Source organism: Rattus rattus, chromosome 7, assembly GCF_011064425.1.
Source record: "Rattus rattus isolate New Zealand chromosome 7, Rrattus_CSIRO_v1, whole genome shotgun sequence".
Taxonomy (NCBI): Eukaryota; Metazoa; Chordata; class Mammalia; order Rodentia; family Muridae; genus Rattus; species Rattus rattus.
Genome location: NC_046160.1, coordinates 119,017,749 through 119,038,566, shown reverse-complemented (window position 1 = coordinate 119,038,566; position 20,818 = coordinate 119,017,749). Strand labels below are relative to the sequence as shown.

General features: G+C 48.2%; 1 protein-coding gene across 1 annotated transcript in view; it reads left to right on the top strand.

Annotated features, from left to right (window-relative positions):
- Ptprn2 (protein tyrosine phosphatase receptor type N2) overlaps positions 1-20,818 on the top strand; it is a 725,488-nt gene that overhangs the window by 532,303 nt on the left and 172,367 nt on the right. The window lies entirely within an intron of this gene.

The following is a 20,818-nucleotide window of genomic DNA, read 5'->3' as shown; positions in this document are numbered from 1 at the left end:
CACGGATTGATAAACCCTCCACCCCCACTCACAGCTCATGTGCCCTCTGTCTAGAACCTCCCACTGGAGCACAGGACATACCGCACAACCCATTTCGTGTCTATGTCCTGAAAACTGTGATTCCTTTCTCTGCGCCCCAATCAAAAGCAATGTGGATGTCAGTAGGCAGAGCTATCCAGAAGGGGGTTTTCTGCTTCTTCTGGGTCTCAGGTGAACAGAGATTGATGAACGGCAGCAAACTGGGCTGAGGGCCTGGGATCCCACAGATGCAGAATGGCTCTGAAGGGCACAAGAGGCAGGTGTGAGACACAAACAAATGTTGGCTCAAGGCCTCCAGACTCTGGTTGGCTGGCTTAGGCCACTGGGGACTCTTAGGAGCGGCCTCAAGTGTCAGGCCTTCCCTCCAGCTACTTTACTGTGATCAATAATGCTGTGAGTGCATCGCTACCCCGAAGATGCTCACGGGCTCCTGTGTCTCTGGAAATAAATGGCACATACAAGTATTCTCTGGGAGACCCACACTCAAGATCAGAACTGCCCAGGACAGACTGAGGCAGGGCTTTCCCTTTCCGTGAGGCTGCTTGTGTGTCATGCTTTCTCCTAACTACGATGTTACAGACATGGAGAGTGCTCACCTAGGACCAGGAAAGTACTGCCTCCCTCTAGGTCTTCTCAGTCTGCTCTGGATCTCCCAGGGGTTATGTCACAAGCCATAAAACTACACTCCTCTGAAAACTACCCCAGATTAGGAATCTCCTTAAAAGTGAAATTTTGCTGTTATCAATAGCTCAAAATGTCATCACTTGGAGCCACATTTCCTGATGAACACAGGTCAGTTTGAGTGATTTCTGAGCAAGCCCAGAAGGGATAAGGGATCTTTCGGGCTGTGCTGAACACAGACTTTCAAGTACCCGAATGCACAAAATTTTGAGGGATGTGAAGAGCAGCCATATCCAACCTTAACATGGTGAGCATCTCTTGTGAGTGTCGCTGGAAGAACCTGCTCTAGGGGTAACACAAGGCACAGCTCAGCTCCTGGTGCCTGCAGGCAAACAGGTAGATGGCTACATCCCCAACTCCAGGATCTCATCCTGGAGGAAGATGGGGTACCTACCCATATCTCTGTGGTTCTGTTCATAATCTGGGCTTCTAGGATCAGAGGACTCTGTAGTGGCAGTATGACCGTGGTCAGAGATATGAAGACCAACGTGCAGGATGGATGGCTACCCTGACTTTGGGGCAGATGTCTACAAGCACAGGACCTAAAAGGGCTGAACTCTCAGGCCTCCCAAACATTCAGCACTTACAAATCTGTAGCATTCTTTTCGTAAAAGCGTTTGCTGGACAGACATGACGGCAAAGACTTGCAGCTGGCAGGCCAGCCGAACACAATGCAGCCCGTAGCCTCCCTGGAATAAAGCTCACACAGGGTATCTGTCTCCAGGACCCATGCAGTGGCTCAGAGGTGCTCCATGATGCTTGGGGAAGATCCCTATACAATACATAGAAATTTTATCTCGTTTATTTAAACTCATCACTGTTGATTAAACCCAGAACGAGGTCCTTGGCCTCCACTTTCAGAAAAGAGATGGAATTTAGGCAAAGTATCTGCGGCCAGGAGAGCGTGACGCAGATTGATCCATCCCAGGCTTGCTTTGATGTTAAAGTGGAGCGTTCATGGATCATTCACTTTAAATTACCACCTATGCTTTAAGATACAATGCCCATGAATAATAAGTGGCCAAGTGCTTGCAAAACATCATCACTGCAAAGCTTTCGGTCCCCTTGATAGAAGCAGAGCCCAGGGACAGATCTCGCAGTATGAAGTGGCTGATAGAAGATCATATCTGCTTTCTCAATCCATAAGAACTTTCCTAAGGGGTCTTCAGAGAAGGCCTATTAAAGGCCAGAAGAGTCCTGGGTCTGGGCTGGAGGATGGAAAGCTGCTGAGGTCCCAGGCTCCATTCTAAGCTCTTTCTGTCATCATGTTAACACTAGACCAGAAGAAACCCCCAGTAGGTTATAAACTGATTACAAGACAAATGGAGACATCCCTGGACTCTCTGTTCTTCACCTTGTCATCCTGAGTGCCAGTGGAGCAGGAAGCAGCTGCTTGTGCCACAAGGAGGCACCTGAGCCAGCTTTCAGAGTACATGATCATTACCCAAGGCCACTGTACCCTAGTGGCTACTCACTGTCCTGGATGGGCCAGTCCATGCCTTCTATAAATCCTTATTCCATTAGAAAGGCAGAAAAGCACAAACCGGAAGGAGAGCATCCACCCTGAATGTCATATGAGTTGCTGAAGGTCTCGTGTAGCTAAGCCCCGGGCTCAGAATAGCCACGAGAACACACTGATGTGTCTAGGGCCTTGGTGTTCTCACTGACCTCAGAGACGAGTGCTCCTTACACAGTGGACGTGTGCCTTCCAGTCTCTGTGTCCCATTCAGTTTTGTCCCACTTGGGTGTCATGTACCAGCCACGATTTGCTAAGAAGGCACAATAGCCGACAACAGAACGCGGCTCTCCATGTACAGACATGCTGCCGTGCCTCGCCTTTGCGGTGGGGTGCCTCGAGACCCCGTGGTAAATTGTTTCCTACTCGTTTGCTTGCAGCACTGCACACAACACTACGGTTATTCTTATACACATATATGCATTTATGCCATAATTTTTGTAAATTAGAAATGGGATTTTTTTGCTCATAGAATATGTGCATTTTTATTGCCAAATTACCTTCTGGATGGACCACGCCAATCCGTATGTGCAGTATGGAGAGAATAAGCATTCTCAAACTTCTAAGCTTTCGCTATCTGTCTTCTGAGGAGATGCCTCATTTCCCAGTTGTAGTTATTGCGTGATTTATTCCGTTTTGGCAAGCTACTTTTCTCACACTAAATCCTGAATCCTGGATACTGCAGGCTCCATTCCTGGACTGGACTAGTTGTTCATCTGGCTGGCTAGAGCATGTACCCCGTGTCCACAGCACCAGACGTGTGCCAATCACTGTGCTTCAACTTGGAGCAGCCACCCTTTTATCCAAGTGTCCCAACCTTTTGAATGTTCCAGAACAATGATTCTTTCAGGGCCTCGGTCCAAATGATCTTCTGAACCAACTTAACTGGAATCACACACCTACACTTGTAGATATCACAACACACATACATTACTATACACACATGTGTATGTTCCTACGCCATACAGATTACTACACACAATCACAAAAATATACTTACATGCTTCACTACCCACACACTCTACACAGCCACATAGATCACAACATGCATACTAACACATATCACTCACTACCATGTACATGCATCAGTACATGCGCTCAACATACACACGGGTGCAGTCATACCTCACGGGTGGCATTACATAAGCACACATCGTGCACAATACATACACACATACATTACACACATACCAGCACACAGACACTTCCCACAGCTTTACTATGTATTATACATGTGCACACATCACTTTGCACATACAGCATATGACATTCTACCACATATATCACTGTGCATATGCCACATAGCTGTATTTACACACAACATATATCACTGCTTATGCACACACCACACATGCACCATTGCACACACTATGCCACCTTGCAGGATTTTCACTGGAAGCCCATTACAACTGTGCATTTCTGTACACTAGACTGACTTAACAATCAAAAGCCCTTGGATTCCAAGGTCTCCTCTACCTACTTAAGGACCCTTGAATCAGAGTTGTGTTACCTCGTGGATACTTACCCTTTTCCAATGAATGTACTCCCAAGCTTCTGTAGCTAAGTTGCACCCCAGTGAGTATTGCATTCCATCCTATTTCTGAATAAAACCAACAGAAAAGAAACTTGGCTTCTAGGACCCCAACCTCTCTGCTGAATTCATGCAGTAGAGTCTATGCTAGCGCTGTAATGCTCAGCCAGGCTCAGTCCTAGAAACTCAGCTGTATATTCCACAGATGATATTATAATTTGACATATACAGATGTTATCCTACCATAGTAGCTTAAATCCTTAGGATGAGATAGATGGTGGCCTTCCCTGTCCCCACAGACTCCACAAGTAGATGGGAGTTTTCCACTGTAGAGTGGCACGGGAGTGACTTGCCTTCAGTGAAACTGTAATTTAAGCTTTAAACTTGGGCCTTTCTCCTGGTAGAACATGTAATGGCTCTGTCTGATAATGTGGATGGTGGAATCTCAGGTCTCCTTGATCATAGCCCTTCTTTTGATCCCTTTGCTGTGCTCCTAGGAGAAGTACAGTGTGGGAAACAGGGAGAGAGTGGGTCAGGCCCTGCAGAACTTGGATCAGGGGAAGAGGCTCTCACCCTTAGTGGTCTCTCATCCTGCCTTGCCCCCTGGAGGTCTAGGTAATTGACAGGGAGCGGCTTCTTGTCATAACACCCATTATTGCTGACTGTCTCCACAGCTGTCAAACCTTCAGATATTGCCCTCAAGAGACCAGATCTACCTGTCCCTATTTCCATCAGGCCAGGGTCTGGTGCCCCCATGCCCTGGAGGCAGGGCTACCCTGTACTCTCTCTTCTGCAGCCTTCTTGGGAGAAGCTCTAGAGTATGGGTGACTGGGAAAGATCCTGCTCAGATATCCTTGGAGGAAGCTGATGCCCAGGACAGTAGTGAAGAGTCTGTGATGGCCCTGCATTCCTGCAGCAGGGTAGTGTCTCAGAGGGTACACACATTCCAAGGACAGTGTCTGAGGGTACACACACCTAAGGGCCAGGATGAAGCCTATATGTCCAATACTAACTATGATCTGTCCTGTGTTGAGCAGTCACCATGGATCAAAACCAGTAAAACCTCCACTGGGAGAGGACTCTAGGTGTACTCTGAAGTTTCAAATGCCCTCTTCTCTCCTCTGAGGTGACTTTGTCTGACAGTGAGGTGCTCCTCTGTTGTAGCCTATGAGGCGTGCATAGCCATTTATGAGCATCTCCTCTCTCCGGGACCCACATCCTGATCACCTGCCCCACAGACACCGCTCTGTGCTCTTGGCTATGGATGACCCACTCACAGTGTTGGCAAATGCTCAGGGACAATTCTGCCTATTGAGCACTGCCCTTGATAGTTCACCCTCTTGACCCTGTAAACAGCAAACAAAAACAAAGCCCACTAGGCTACAACCTGCTCGGTAATTCACCCTTATTCTTAAACTTTGTAAGTCAGTTTTTTTTTTAACAGCATGCTATTTACATAACGTAGGACCAGCATTCAGTCAGTGAGACAAGTTAGCAAAAATAAAAGCCAAGAAGCACAGACCACGGCCGATGTTGTACCATGTTGGTGGTGCTGCCTGGTATGCATGCCTCTGTGACCAGGAACATGCCATGCAGGCCTTCCCCACATCTCTAGCTGGTGATGTTTCTGCGGGAAACCTGGAGTCTGCATTTTAAAACTGGTTTCCCTGGGAACATACCCCGCAGGGCTGTCTTCTGTTCTTCCCCAACTTTGCTCTCATTCTAAGATCCATACCAACCTGTGTGAATGCAAAAGACCAATTTATGTACCTATAACATGAGAGCCACATGCTAGGCCAGAAGGAAGAGCTCGGCTCTAGCTGCCGCACCCCTGCCCCACAGCACAGGACCAGCTGCACTCCTAACTCCTGGCTCCAGCAAAGGGCTCCACTCTGAACCACCTCCTGTCTAGACTCAGCCCAGGGCCGATGAACCCGTCTCTCCTGTGCTGTGCCTTCTGCCTACTTTCTAGGAAGCAAGCCACACCTGTTCAGTGTGGGAGTCAGGGGGAACGTGCTTGCCTCACAGTCTGCAGACTGTTGGTTTGTACAGGACAAGAATGTTGCTGATGCCACACATGCCTTGGGCGGGGTGGTTCCAGAAGGAAGATTTTACTGGGCCTGACTAGAATGAAGAGTCCTGGGCACCCACTACACACTTATGGGCTCGCGGGCTCCTCGGCCTCCTTGCTGATGCCAGGAAGTGACTTGGCTCCATAGCACACCACCCTTTTCATTAAGCAGGGAGAGATCTGATGCCTCATTGAAAATGTCTACAGCTCTGGGCATAGATAGCTGTGGGATGTGGACCTGCAGGACCTATCCACGTCCCAGTTGCTACAGTGAAGGTTCACATGGAAATGGCACTGGGAACACAGATCCACCTTCAGGCAGGCTGGGGGATGTTCTCCAAGCACTTAACTCAGCCTTTTGACTTCCGCTCGTGCCATTGGGCAGCAAGGAGATCGCCACTTTTAAAATGGTTGCTCAACATCTCCTGGTGTTGTGCTGTGGTGATATATGATACATGTATAGCCTCATTTATTCAAACATGAATAGATGTCATTATTACAGCTGCTGTTATAAATAAGACCGTGGGCATAGACAGGACCGGGCATCTTCTACGAGTTCCATCCACTTAGTCGTGCTCCCTAGCCAGAGCTAATTTGGCCTCCAGCAGGGGTTTTGTCTGTGAAACAGTCCCCAATAAGTCCGATTGAGTCTGAGTTACCCCCAATCTATCACCTATGCAATCACTTAGAGCCACCCACACTTCATGCTCCTTTCTTCTCTTTACACAGCTCTGGGAAAGACTTGCCACGAAGGCCAGGTTCCTCTGATTGCTAATGCCTAGGGACTGTCTGTCTGTACCATAGCAGAGTAGCTCAGCCATATCCACTTCAGAGGTCAGTTGCTTTTCAAGCTTTTGCACGATGAGCTTGAGGGTGATGGAAATGGGGAACTAAGTGTAGGGTACCAACCTCCAACTGTCCCTGATACCATACAGAAGGTTCCCCAAATCATGCAGTCTTTGTTTAGTTTATCCAGTACTATAGGCTTAACACCCTCCCTGGAGCAAGTGCGACAGTCATGGGTCATGATACCTCCTCATATTAGCACCATGCCAGACACACCTGCTACCACTTAGGATGGCCAGTGGGTGAACTGCAAAGCTGCAGAGGAACCTGCTTAATATTATCCGACACCATCACTTTAGACTTGGGAACATACCCTGGGCCCCCTGGGGCCTTCTCAGAACCTTTGGACTCTGTCAGCCTGCCTCTTCTGTATGTGCTCGGAGCTTATAGGCTAATGCACTTACTCAGGGGCTGACGCCATGGCAAGTGTAGCAATCACCTCCTGTGGTGCTGAGCATCCGTGGCCCCCAACCACAAGGCAGATTTCAAGACCAGAAATATGAACATGCATCATAACCTGTTTCCCTCCATCCAGAGGCAAAACTGGAAAATATTTGGGTAGCACATCCAGAAGCTGCTGGATTTCTACTCCCCAAGGCTCACCTGAACAGAGGAAACTCCTGCTTTCCAGCCTCAAATCCTCTTTTAGGGTCTACTTTTCCACCTGACTCTCAAAGTGGTGCCCACACTAGAGGACCTGGAGCAAGAAGAAGGTACAAGTATCTTTGAGGGGAAGCTCTGCCAAGGCATCAATGTCCTTTCCCATCTCAAATCCATTGAGAAAGCACCACCACCTCAGAGTTACAGGGAAGAGGACCAGAGCCTAGACCACAGAGAGACAGGTACAGGCAACCATCCCACGTGCCAGGCTACTGAAACGCAAAGGTGCACATTTGGGAAGCCATCTCATACCACGGACATACCAGTGTGCACAGCCATTCCACACCACAAACATGCCAGTGTGCACAGCCATTCCACACCACAGACATGCCAGTGTGCACAGCCATTCCATACCATGGACATGCCAGTGTGCACAGCAATTCCACACCACAGACATGCCAGTGTGCACAGCCATTCCACACCACACATGCTAGTGTGCATGGACATCCCACACTGCAAACATGCTAGTGTTCACTATTGTCCTACATCATAAATGCTAGTGTGCACAGCCATTCTACATTATAAACATGCTAGTGTGCACAGCAATTCCACACTACAGACATGCCAGTATACACAGCCATTCGATTATATATGCTGGTGTGCACACCCATCCCATACCACAGACATTGCTAGTGTTCACAGCCACTCACACTACAGATATGCCAGTATGGACAGCCATCCACACTACAGACATGCTAATGTGCACAGCCATTCCACAGCACATACATGCTAGTGTACACAGCCATCCTATACTACAGACATGTTGGTATGCATACTCATCCCATACCACAGACATGCTAATGTGAACATTCACACCACAAGCATGTTAGTGTGCACAGCCATCCCATACCTCAGACATGCTAGTATGCATAGCCATCACACACCATAGATGTGCTAGTGTCCACAATCATCTCTCACCATAGACATGCCCCACATCATGGACACACAAGTACAAAAAGCTGCCCTACAACACCAACATGTATAGCCATCCTCAGAGCATGTCTTTGTGCTTCAGCTCTGCTTTCTAAGAATGTTGCTTTGGATCTTTGCAGAGCATTTTATAGGTGTGTCTGTCGGTTTAGTGTATGCTCAATGGGTACTGAAGCTCTGAGTCAGTGGAGTGTTCGTAATAAGATTGTTTTACACTAGATTAAGCAAACACAACATGATGTTCAGGGTTGTGGCCGTCAACTCTTCTTAAGCCAAGTGAGTGTGCAGTAATCATGCTCTAGTATTCATGGTATGGGCCCTCGTTGGTGTTGATGGACTGATGTCCTCGGGCCATGTGCACCCATCTCAAGGGAAGCGTCCATTACAGCATTTCACAGTGACACACCAGAGAGAGCAGCACAGTTCTGCACTGTCACCACGCTGCTGTGGCCACACAGTTGCACAGGCACCTACCTTTTCTCCACTGAGAAGTACGTACGCTGTCTCATGCCCTCTGATTTCTCTCTGAGCTTGGCATCTTTGTGCTGAAGGTGGTGGATGGGCTGTGACCCCATTCCCGGATAGTCTTCTTCTAAAGTCTTCTCTCCATGTGTCAGTTGCTCTCTTTCAGGGACACATGAGAACATCTGGAGTGTTACATGGGGATGGATTTTCTTTTACATAAGATAAGTTCTGCTATGTCTGTTTAGTCTATGGAGAGTAGACTTCACAGCTTGCCTTCCCATGCAACCCCAACCCTGAGCAGCTCTCCCACCCGAGCGGCCCATTGAACATCTTGGACCCTGCTTGAGTTTGTGGAGACTGTAGTCCTCCCCTCTAGGTTTCCTCCCAGCCCTGTTAAAATTATATTAACTCATCCCTGCAAATGCCTCCTAGATCTATCCCCCCAATCTAGCTTACATAGCTTATGCCCAGCCCCACACCTGCAGTCCTTGCCTTAGCATACAGATCACTCAGATTGATTACAGTCTTGTTCAGGGGCTTACTGGTTGAGTCTGTTTCTTGCAGGAAGGAGTAATTGTTTGGCCTGTGGCTCACACTGAAACTCTCTCTGTTTCTGTTCACTGGAGTACATTTGTATCCTTTGTGGAGTATTGCTAAATAAGCAAACCCACCTGAGTTACAGAGAAGGCCAGCCTCAGCCTGTGCTCTGGACAGAATGGGGGGGAAAATGAATGTCACATAGGATGGTATGTTTTTCCATATGCAGAAACCCACCACCACTAGTGACAAGCCTGGAGAAAGGCGACTGACTGAAAAAAAAGATCCCCAAGCCTTTCTGAGCTGTCAGCGTCATGGCCCTAGCTGTGGCTTTTAGGGTCTGCCTCTCACTTAGAAAGCACTAGCAATTCTCATGGAGTCAGCAGAGACAGACGTTGCTCCAGATACTGGTGCCATTGAGCCAGCGGGCTTGACAAAAGCAACAAAACCAGAGATTTAATCAAGGACAGGGACACCAGGGAGGGAGAGACAGACACTACTGGACTCAGTCATATCTCTTCTGCCCCAGCACCCACCTATCTCAGAGGGCCATGCCTGTGCCCTGACCAAAGGATGAGGACTCTGGCACTTTAAAAAGAGCAGAGACCTCTTAGGTTAGAGCAAATCTGCTTCATCTGTTGTCACTTAGCAACATGACTATGTTTGGTCCCACTGCTCTGCTGTCCTCTAGGATCAGAGAGAACGTATAACTGTTCTGAAAGGATGTCACTCAGAGAGACTTGATACTGATAACTTGGATGTGTGAGGACAGAAACTCAGTTGTTAGTCTGCTTTAATTATGTAATAGTCAAACTAACACTTACATGGTGCATCCAATTAAAAAAACTAACCTAGATGTAGGTATGAGGAGCTTATCGATAGGGTTGTTATAAAGGCAGTAACAGGACTTACAGGGGGAAGGAGCTCCCTTGGTGAAGGCGCTGTGGTGAAGTTCCATAGAAGAAGCTTTGGGCTTGAGAGTGTTCAGTTGAAGGGCAGCAGAGGTACAAAGACATCTTCAGAGGTCTGGTGGCAAGGCTGAAGGGTTCCTCTGTGAGGAGCAGGATGCTGGGCATGGTGGGCTGATGACCAGAGAAGGCTTGACCCCGAAGCTTCCTGTGCCCAGTAGGTATCTTGTTGCTTGTAAGGAGGCTTAGCACTCTCAGGGATATACAGGAGCAAAGCTGAAACAAAGTCCAACCTCCAAGCATTCTGCTCACACGGAAATGATGGCAATGACCAGTTGTTGGTCATCAACTGGTAAAAAGGGGACGTGAAGACCTGTGGGTCAGATTAAAGTCCAGATCCTACTTGTAGTATTGAGCCTGAAGGATGGCCCTGTCTTGAATGCAGAAGGATCTCCTGAGGCATAGAGAGGCTCTCATTAAATGACCACATCCTCCATATTGTGGGTCTAATGGGAATACAATGAAACAGCTGGTCTAGGATGGTGAGAGTTCAGAGTGCCATGCTCTATGTGGGTGAGGAACAGCCAGGGGCAGTCACCACAGGAACCTACAGGTCCCTGAAAGTGGTCCATTCTACTCTAGTCAGATGGGAAATAGAAATTACTCAGGAGTAATGCCACATAGAGTGAACTCCCAGCCAGGCAGTCAACATTTCTGAGCACACATCTGCTAATACAGGTGATGGCTTTCTACCAGGAGACTTAGCTCCTTCTCAAAAGACATTAGAAGTTACTGGGAACTGTGTGGAGTTGGGGGTGGGAGCTACAGCAGGTGCCCTCAGGGTACTATCACATGTGAAGCACCTGAAGGCTGCTGTGTCTGAAGAAGGTCATACTTTTTCATAACTAACCAACTTGAACACACAGGCAAGTGTTTTCACTGTCTCTGGAAGCCACAGAGGAAGGACTGAAGTGTGTGGCATCTCCAGGCTATAACTTTGGTGTACAGATACAGTGAGCTCCCCCAAGACTCTTGTCCAGATTTGGTTCTGCTCTGAGACGCAGGATCAGCATTTCTGCTCATGAAGTTGTTGTCTGTGGGCTAAAGAGAGAGACGGAGAACTGCGGAGTCTCTTTGGGAGAAAGCTTCCTTCTGCTGTAATGAGAAGCAGCAATGTTTATCATCGGAGCACTGTGGACATTTATACTGTGCCTGGTTCCACAGACAAGACCCTGTCACTGGCCCCTAGCAAGAGCCTCACTGCATCATCCTGTGGCCAAGCACAGGACAGCAGAGAACACAAGGGACCAAACACAAGGAGTCAGCCTTCCTCTGGATAAGCAGTTCCCTTCAGTAAAGAACCATCCCTGAGAACACAGTCTGTAGTCACCCCTGGGGAGGGCATCCCACCTACACACTGGTGCACTGGAGACCAGCTTCTGTGTTTTCTGTCCCCAGCACATGGGCCTCTGAGACACTCAGCACAGCAGTCTGTCCCCACAATGCTGCCGAACCTTATTTTGCACCTTTGGAATGGCTAATTTGTGTGTTTCCATTCCTTCCACATTATTATAAACAAATCTAACAGTCTAGGGTACTGATGCTAACTAGACCAGAGAAAAACATCTCCGTGCTCAAGAACTCAGAAGAGAAGGGTCCAATTAAACAGACACCATCCCGGCCTGGGCAGAGTCGCCTCAAATACATGAAGCCCACAACAGAGCCATAGATCCTGCTGTTCCACGTAGAAGCTCCTAGAACTGTGTTTGACGTACGGACAGTTTAATGTTTGCTTAGTGGATGCTAAATGTGTATACCTATGGCCGTGCACTGCTGAGAGCAGGGGAATGGATTGTACTATACTACCCCGGAATCCCCATTCTCTCTGAGTCTCAGTGCTTTGAGGTGCTATGAAGGTCAGTCACCTTGACACTCCTATTGTAGAGCCAACCCAGCAAGTCACACAGTACAACCTGTGTAGTGCTGAATCTCCCACAGGGACCGAGGACGAGCATCAGCCTAGGCAGGCACTTGAGTCCCAATCGCGTTTGTTCAGAGCCAGGGTTATAAATCCTGGAAGTGTCTGTCGATCCCACGTTGACTGAACGGAACCTGGCCTGTGCTTCACACCCCTGTGTTTCAGAGCAGCTTCCATGTTGGGGTCTTGGGTTACAAAGGAACACAGAGACAAAGAAACTAAATGGGACATGGGGACAGCCACTTTCATCTCCATGCTGACACAGCACCTCTAAGACTTGTTTTTACTTCCAGGTCACAGGTGCACAGGCTTCCTGCCTAGAGGGCTGGAGAGTGGGGCAGGCTTCTGAGCTGAAAGTCACAGTGGAAGCCAGGAGGAGAAGCGGCAGAAGACTTGGATAAAGGGATCTTCATGGTAGATTGGACCCAGAGCTGGCAGGCAGCCACAGGGGGGAGATGCCTAGGGAGAGGGGAGAAGACAACAGTCCCTCACGAACCTCATTAGGAGGCTGATGTCCTCGCTCCACACTTGGCACCGTGTGCAAAAAAAATTGTAAAGCTCTATCACCAGTAAGGCTGGGGAGATGACTCAGTTGGTAAAACATTTGCTACACAAAGTGAGAAACAGAGACCACAGTCTCCAGCACTCATGTATAAGCTGGGTGTGATGTGCATGCCTTCTACTCCGGGGCTTGGAAAGTAGAAGCAGGAGGAGCCCTGATGTTTGCTGGCAGGCAATTTAGCTAAATTGACAACCTCCAGGTTCAGCGAGAGATTTTGTCTCAAAAGCATAAGGTGGGGAACTATTGGAAAAGATACCTAGTGTTAGCCTCTGCCTTCCATATGGGCACATGTGCGTAAGCTCAAGTGTGTGTGTGTGTGTGTGTGTGTGTGTGTGTGTGTGTGTGTGTGTGAGAGAGAGAGAGAGAGAGAGAGAGAGAGAGAGGTACCCGCCCTCCTCCAGCAGTCTAGATTTCTTTGCAAGAAATTCTAAGTGTCTGTTAAAATAATTCTCCCATGTTTTCAAGACACCTGCTTCTCTGTAACTGCTGGTTCATGAACGGAAATAGATTTCAAACAAAAACACCTTCTAGCCAAATAGAGTTGTTTTCTATGATTTAAATTTTCTGCTGAAGAAAGCTGTGGGAAAGTGCCCGAGAGCAGCATGAGTGAGGTGCAGAGAGAGAGAGAGAGAGCATGAGAGAGGGATGGATTGGGGTGAGTGCTTGGGGGTTTCTGCCTGGCTAGTCCTGATTGCATCTCCACAGGGGGAGCCCACACATCCTCTCCCTCAGACACAAAGGCCTCTGCTGGATGAGCTTTCTGTGGTGCCTTGCTCTGGGGGTCCTTATCTCTCTCAAAGCAACCTCAAGTCCTCCTGTTTTTACTCAACAGCATAACTGTTTGGAACCACCACTATATTAATTTGAACAGCTCCTGTTCATGGGTCTGAAAGAAATGGACACCCATGCCCTGGCATATATTGCTTCTTCTGTAAGCTCTGTGTTGCCCTCCAGCTTGTCCCACGTGGTGGCAAGAAGCAAGAGCTATTACCCTTCGAAACTCGTCCCTCCCTCCTGGCCAACCTGCTATCTATTTAACCTCTGGACTTATGATGGCTTGAATAGCAAAGCATCAAAGGCTCATGTGTTTGGATACTTGGTCCCCAGTAGGGGAACTATTTGGGAAAGATTAGGAGGTATGGTCATGTTGCGGGGGCAGGGAGGGTGTCCCTGAGGGCAGGCTTTGAGGTTTCCAGAGACCCACTATTGGCAGCATAAGGTAGAGGATGTGAGCTCTCAGCTGTTCCTGCCACATCGTTTCTTTGCCCCACCATTGTGCACGTCAACTCTCTCATTTAATAAGCCCAATTAAATGAGTATTTATTTTATAAGTTGCTTCGGTCATGGTGTTTTATAACAGCAATAGAAAGAAAATGCAGACACCGTGGAGTACGTTGGGTTCTCCTGATTGGGCCCCCTCCTACCCATCCCCCACATGATAAGCACTCAGGGAAAAAGTGCAGGCCAATGGTATATCATCAGTGCTGGCTAGAAGTGTAGAGTGACCAGTGTGAAGCTGAGAGAGCGAGAATGACATTGGAGCTGAGGGCTGGTATGGTTGATGGAAGCTCTGTGGCCCTATGTCCTGTTGTCATGGTGTAGACCCCAGGAGGAAGAGGATAACTGCTCGCTGCAGTCAAGTACATATCTTGGGCATTCCACCACACACATATTTCACCTCCCACCATTTCAGTCCCTTGTTTTCAGTAAAAACGGGCGCTCAGATGCTCCCACACCGTATACCAGGAAAGGAGCCCTTACCAGGTACTCACAGGGTTCAAAGTCTCCAGCATGGGGAATCCGCTACTCACTCACTCTATGGCCTGTTTGTCCAGGGTTTCTACAAGCATCTTGCTCAAATGGGCATCAGAAGGTCATTCCAGACATAGCTTAAAACATGGGCACCCTTAATGTGGTAAACATGTCAGGGATCATGGAGTGACGGAGGAGGACTCAAGGGAATGAGTCTCTAGTGAAGGAACTAAATTCTCGGTACCTATCCCTTGAATATGTGTAGGATAGAGATATGGAACATGGGAAGAAAGCAACCCCCTGCCCGGAAAGGCATTTCTATTGCTTTTGAGCCTGCGTTTCATCTCGTTCTTGTTTAAAGTGTTGATTTAGTCCAAATGTCACTTGTCCTAGCTGACTTCTATGCTTAGTAAGCATGAAATTAGAATTAGCTACTGATTAAGGAAATTTGGCCGGTTATTGTAACGACAATAACGCTCAGAGAAAATACAGCTTACAGCATTGAGCCCCTTGCTGAGGAAAACAGTGTGTGGACGGAGCCAGCCTGGGGTTCTCTGGGCTCAGAAGACGAGAAGGAGGCTGTGCCTTTGGTTTCTACCAGGACTTTCTCTCTGAGAACAGGCATAGGTCTAGCCTTGCAGCCTTCAGGCAGGCAACATGGGCAGAAGCAGGATCCACCCACATTCCCTCTCTCCAATGCAAGAGAGATGGAAGTAAGCTTAACCCAGCCAACCCGGCATTCAGGAAACCTCTGCTCAGGGTTGGGAAATCCCCATATCTGTGGAACTCAAGGCAAGTCTATGAACTCAGAATTTATATTTCCTTCACTCTATCTGTGGGCGGTATGGTGTTTTTCAGCCTTCCTGGGCCTGTGGCTTTTCTTTTAATCTCTTATTTCTTCATATTGGACATAAAAGACAACTGTTCCATTGTGGGTTAGCAGTCCAGAGAGCAGAGAGATGATTGGCTAAAATAATTGCATCCCAGGGAGCCTGTTGGATGGCAGCCAATGGCCTCCTTGTTGACAAGACCCCTAACTCGCTCTTCATTCTGAAGGCAGCCAATGAGATGACAGTGTCACTGCCCTTGGTCCACCATTGTCCTGAGGAGATGCCCCAGAGGCCTGCACAGCTAACAACATACAAGGTCAATGCTTATATGTCCCTTGCTTTGTAAGGACCTAGAAATCACCTCTTTTAACAGTTGGTCTGAGCCCCTCTTCATCTCTGCCCCTGAACTGAAGATACAGTAGGCCCATGACTAAGGCTAGAAGCCTGACAGTGGTTCCAGCCCTGCACTTCTCAGTAGCCAGCCACACATAATGAAAGGTCTCTGTAAGCCCTGCATTCCCCTAGTCCCTGAGTCCTAACATGCCTACTGCACAGCCTCTGGAACAAAAAGCCCTTGGGTCCAAAGCACAAGCTGTCCTATAAAAGGAAGCCAACATGAAAGGATCCATCCAAGTTCCTCCCTGAGTGCCCCATCCTATGGTCCATGCCCTCCCTGTCCCCATTACGTCAGAGTGAAGAATGAAGAAAGCCTACGCCATGGCCCAGCTACACCCAGCCAGCAGCCTCAGTCAGGAATGCTAGGAGCAAGAGGTCTGCCTCTGTCTTCTGCAGAATCATTGTCTTATGACAGCAAGGACTGAAAAGTGGAAGAGCTAGGTGACCTCAACTCCAAGTGCTGCAAAGGCTGTGTCCTGTAACATACTCGACTGATTGAGCCCTCTTAGGAGCCCCATGGTTCCATGATGTGTTTCTCTGGGATCAAGGACTATTGGCATGGCTGGTAGTAGCTAACGTGGATGAAGCTTCAGTCACCCCCAGTTTGCCTTCATGGTTACAGAACACCTCAGGGCTCTGTAACCTACAGGAAAAAGACTATTCCCTCAGCCGTTTCTAAGAACTCCAAGGTGTCCTCCCGGCTCTCCATGGGAGTCTCCACACCTCAGACAATGTTGTCAGATGCTGCTTTCCCAACTCCACAACCATAGCATTCTGTCCAAGCCCTGGCCCTCCCCACCCAGGCCATGATTCAGGTCACACTGTCTTGTGTAAGGGTCTTGGTCCTGTCTCAAGCACTGGGCAGGTTCTAAGGGCATCCGGTTAAGCAACGGTGGTTCCAGTTTTCCCCTGAGCCCTCCCTGATCTGTATTTCCCAGGCAGCAGGTCATGTATTTCCAGGCCACACCAGCTTGCCAGAGCATCTCAGACAACTGTGATTCGAAACAAAGCCAGTGTTCACCTTGCATTCATTTTTCTTTCCTATTCCGTGTATTCTGTTCCAACGTGTCTCCACGAGGACCCAGGATGTTCACGTTTATACTGTAGGAATAACTGATTTTCAGAAGAATAACTTTCCTCCCATTTGTTTGATTATTGTGACTCCTGGTTCTATATTCCCTAGTCCTTTAGTGGGGCTTACGTTACAGTGTGTAGTGAGTGTGGAAGGTGTTGTGGAGTTTGTGTTCCAGTTTGTTGTGGGCTCTGATTTATATTAATTAACCCTGTTGATTTTTATCTCCGCTCTTTGAAATATGTGTGGGGCTGGGGATGTAGCTCAGTGGTGGGACACTTGCCCAGTGTGAGTCATGTTATCTCTTGTTCGGTCCCCAGCACAGCAAAAATAAGTAAGTAAATAAATGATCACTAAATCTCATCGATAGCTTTATTTTCATTATGTTTCTGGGATAAGGTGAGATGTAAGTTGGAAGCCAGATCAGTACCTGTCTCACACCCAGAATAGGAGTCCATTGATTTACTCACCAGTCAACTTCGCCAAGATACATCCAGTTATTGAAGTCACCACCACAGATACATTATTCTGCCCAAACCATAAGATGCACAGGCTCCACCAGCAAGACACTTTTCTCTGAGGCCAGGGACACTAGGGTGAAGCCTGAGGAGGCAAAGCTATGGGGGGCAGAAGCCAAAATGAGTGTACACAGAGACATAAGGTCTGGACATGGCCTTGTAATTGGATGCAGGTGGAGAACGAATGTTTGTGCCCACCTCTTTTTTTTTTCTTCTTTATTAACTTGAGTATTACTTATTACATTTCGATTGTTATTCCCCTTCCCGGTTTCCGAGCCAACATCCCCCTAACCCCTTCCCCTCCCCTTCTACATGGGCTTCCCCTCCCCATCCTCCCCCCATTACCACCCTCCCCCCAATAATCACGTTCACTGGGGGGGTTCAGTCTTGGCAGGACCAAGGGCTTCCCCTTCCACTGGTGCTCTTACTAGGCTATTCATTGCTACCTATGAGGTTGGAGCCCAGAGTCAGTCCATGTATAGTCTTTGGGTAGTATGTGCCCACCTCTTATGCTGGGAGATACTTCGTGGTCTTTCTTAAAAAGGCTGTCCCTGAGGGTAGAAGAGGATTGTGCCTTGTGGTGCTGCTGAAGGAAAATGTAAAGACATAGGTTTCTTGTATTCCTGATGTCTATTTCTATGAACACGCAAGGCCTGAGAAGAGTAAAGGGCCTCAGCTGTACTTGAAGAGGGAAGGGAGCTGCCAAGACGTCAACACAGGTATCTGACTGAAAACCTGACTTTCTCCATGTATGGCTGCTATGAATACTTAATGAGTAGCTCTTTATGGTGGCATATACCTTCTGTGACCGGTGCATGAAACACACAAAGACCCTGGTTATGTCCTGTCTGCATGAGCCTGGCTTATGGCTAGGAGAGGCTCTAATATGTCTCTGAAATTAAATTCACTAGCTAAGTCAAAGATACCAAACTTTCACGTCTAATTTGCATGTCACATGTGGCATTTCTGAAAACTTGCTTGGTTTTCCGAGTCACCATAAAACTTACCAGAGAACAAGACTCCAAAACAGAGCTGTGTAGTCTGTGTTAGACCCCAGCAGGCAGAAAACTTCCCCAGAAATATCCAGAGTGGGGAAGCTTCTCTGTGTTACTCATTATCACGGAGGCCTCCACAGTGGTGAGGCTCTCAACCATTTGGCTGGTGTGAAGAAGCCACCTAGAGCCTATAACCATGGCAGGCCATTATGAACAACTTGTCCATGGAATCAGTAGTCTTTCTCTTAGAGGTAGGTACTGTGGGCCATGTAATGGCTTGCTTCTCTTTTCTGCTTTGGCCCCTGGAGACTCAGGTTCATGTGAGCTGCTCTGTCTCAGCAGCTTCTGAGTGCCTAGCACATGTCCGCCATCTTCTTCTGGGTTATTCTTTCTTATTCTTATCAATATTTCCCATGGTTTTCTTGGTTTTCTTCATTTATATGCTTTCCCAGTCTGTCAGATGGAGTGTTTTAAGCTATCCTTTGTATACTAAGAAGAGGTATAAATTAACCTTGGGAACAGATGAGCTGATAAGTGAGTAAATGTGAGGTATTAGCACTCGCCCATCATGCCTGGAGTAATTTACTGGATGTTTAATCAGTGACATATAAGGTGTGCTTTGCGCCATTCAGCAGACAGAAATGTTGGGCCTCTGTTCTATGCACCCCACTCCTGGTAGCATCTGATCTCAGCCCTCCTGGTACCTCTTGAGGAGATTTGTATTTGGTTTGAGCACCATTTTCTTGTCCTCTGAGATAGAAGAGAAGCTGGTCTTGCCAAGGCCACCAGAAGGGTATGGGGCCTGGTAGGAGAAAGCAAAGCAGTGTTGCACACAGAAGGGCAATTACAGAGTCAGATGAGATGCTTAAACTATGGAATTCACTAGGATGCTCTGCACAGGAACTGGGTACATGATCAGGACCCAAGTGTGGTCTCTGTGGTAAACCATGGGAGGCTTCACATGAGACTGTGCATCTCACCAGACTCTGAGTTATCTGAGGGGTTGGTGGGGTGGGTGGTGAAAGCAGGGCCAGAGAGGTTAGCCAAGGAGAGAGAGGGGATGCCAGGTAAAATGATTGAACACAAATGAATGGACACTTAGGGCAAAACATACAGGCCCTGAGCAGGTGGGGAAGGTAGAGGCAGAGTCTAGAGCAGAGCTTCATGCAGATCCTCAAAGGACCACAGCTGAGATGCAGACTGGAGATCAGGCCCACCAGGAACTTTATTGTGTGACCATCATAGGGCTTGTTGGCAACATTCCCAGACATGTATGAGGTTCTCTTAGCTTCTGGATCCTTCTCTGATATGATACTATAATTTTCAAGTTTCTGTATGTTTCTAGTCATCCTTTTACAGTGAAAAATCAACAACATCAGCTCCCTTAAACCAGGCCCAGTACGGAGGAAGGGGCTGCAGAGAAGGGTGTTTGGGGACAAAAAAACAGGGAGTGTTGCTAATGCTGAGGAATTGCTGGCAGCTCATTAGCTCTGCCCCCCTCAGATTAGCAGTAATTAAACTGTGAAATCAGACCAGTGCCTTACGCCCCGACACCATGCCAGGCTGTCAGGGAGAACGGGGGGCGGGGGGGAGGGATAAATCACCGACCGTACGTCGGTCTCCCCCTTGGCAGGGCAGGGCCAGCAAGAGGCAGAATAATGAGGACATTCAGCCCTGCTCTCTGGTGGACACTGGGCAGACAGGCTTTGGAAGTGTTGTCATGGAGATGGCAGGGTGCGGGTAAACTCTTCCTCCCACTCGCTGTGGTTAATGAAGACGATAATGAAAAATTATGCCAACATTACAGCCATTTTTTTATGCTGCTTGGCACATGTAACCTGACGCCCGGCGACACATACCATGGTGACAGTAATTGTGTGTTGATCGATGGGGTAGAGAGGCAAAGACACAGCTGACTAAGACTCACAGCTGAGTTGGCTGAGCGATTCCTTCTAGAGAGACCCCACTCTGCTTAAACCCTCGAAGGTGACATAGAGCACGGGTGCCCAAGCTGATTCCAGTCACTGCTCATGAGTCACAGAATAGACACCGCTATTCACACAGACATTGCTCCACCTGCCCTGCAGAACGAATATGGCCAAGTCAAATCGGAGTGGTTTTTTTTTTCTTTTCTGGCAGTATTATGTACTAAGGTTACTTCTAACTGCTTTCATGTCACCGTGGATCATCTGAGGTTAGGGTAGAGGGCTTGGAAGAGTATGCCACCTCTGTCACCTGCTCCGGGCCTCTCTGTGAGCTGGAGAGCTCTGTCTCTCTTATGTCTTCATAAAGACAGGGCTTCAACAACAAGAGACATCCTTAAGCAGGAGACAGGGCCATAGGTGTCCAGGCCACATCTTGTCGCCACAAGAGTCATTGCTGAACTCTGTCGTAAAGTGTTTCTGCAATGTGCTGAACTACTGCAAACACACCCAGGTCGCACAGGTTAATGCAGATGAGCACCCAGAGTTACATAGCCAGTGACTTATTTACTGTTTCAGGGACTTGCTGGTCATTTTTCTTTTGCTTTC